The sequence below is a fragment of the Zalophus californianus genome, chromosome 1 (assembly GCF_009762305.2).
Source record: "Zalophus californianus isolate mZalCal1 chromosome 1, mZalCal1.pri.v2, whole genome shotgun sequence".
Lineage (NCBI taxonomy): Eukaryota > Metazoa > Chordata > Mammalia > Carnivora > Otariidae > Zalophus > Zalophus californianus.
The window spans coordinates 14,063,546-14,064,356 of record NC_045595.1 but is presented as its reverse complement, the minus strand read 5'-3'; positions in this window follow the sequence as shown (position 1 = coordinate 14,064,356).

The following is an 811-nucleotide window of genomic DNA, read 5'->3' as shown; positions in this document are numbered from 1 at the left end:
GAGCCATTCACAGAGCTCTTAGGCCCATATGGAATGGAGATGACTTCATGCTTCCTTTAGGACCTGCCCTGCGTCTCCGCCATCACGGCCTCCAGGGAGAGGGGCTCCCCAGCTCCCCAATCGCACACCCCAGGACTGAGCAGATGGAAACAACCTGCCAGGAGCTGGCGGCTGTCTGGTGGCAAGGGGCCAAGCCACCAGGCCCATGGAACAACCTGGAGAGAGTCTCTCCGAAGGCCACCCAGCCCAGGGCAGATTTGCCCTTTCTTCCCGGCACCTGGTAGAAGTTCTGGCCACACTTCTCACTGCCCCACACCCCTGAGCCAAAGGCCAGGCCCCCTTCCAGCTCCTCTGCAATGCTAGAAAAGGGCAAAGAGGGGAGGGGAGCCCCTAACCACATAGAGGACATGAGGAATCTGTGACCCATCAGGCCCCACAAGCTCAGCGCTGGGCCTGCTCCATCTTTTCACCATAACATTTTTATTAAATGAAGGAAAATATTAGGAGACGACATCTGCTAAGATATGAGGTTAATTCTTTACACGGTGAGTGGGTCACAGAGACACGACATCAATCGTCCATTAGCAGCAGAAGAGATACTTTAAGTTGCCCCGAGGGTACAAATCCCATTTATAAGACAGCAATCCGGTGTCTTAAAAAAAAAAAAAGCAAAATAGGGGCGCCTGGGTGGCTCAGTCATTAAGCGTCTGCCTTCGGCTCAGGTCATGATCCCAGGGTCCTGGGATCGAGCCCCGCATCGGGCTCCCTGCTTGGCGGGAAGCCTGCTTCTCCCTCTCCCACTCCCCCTGCT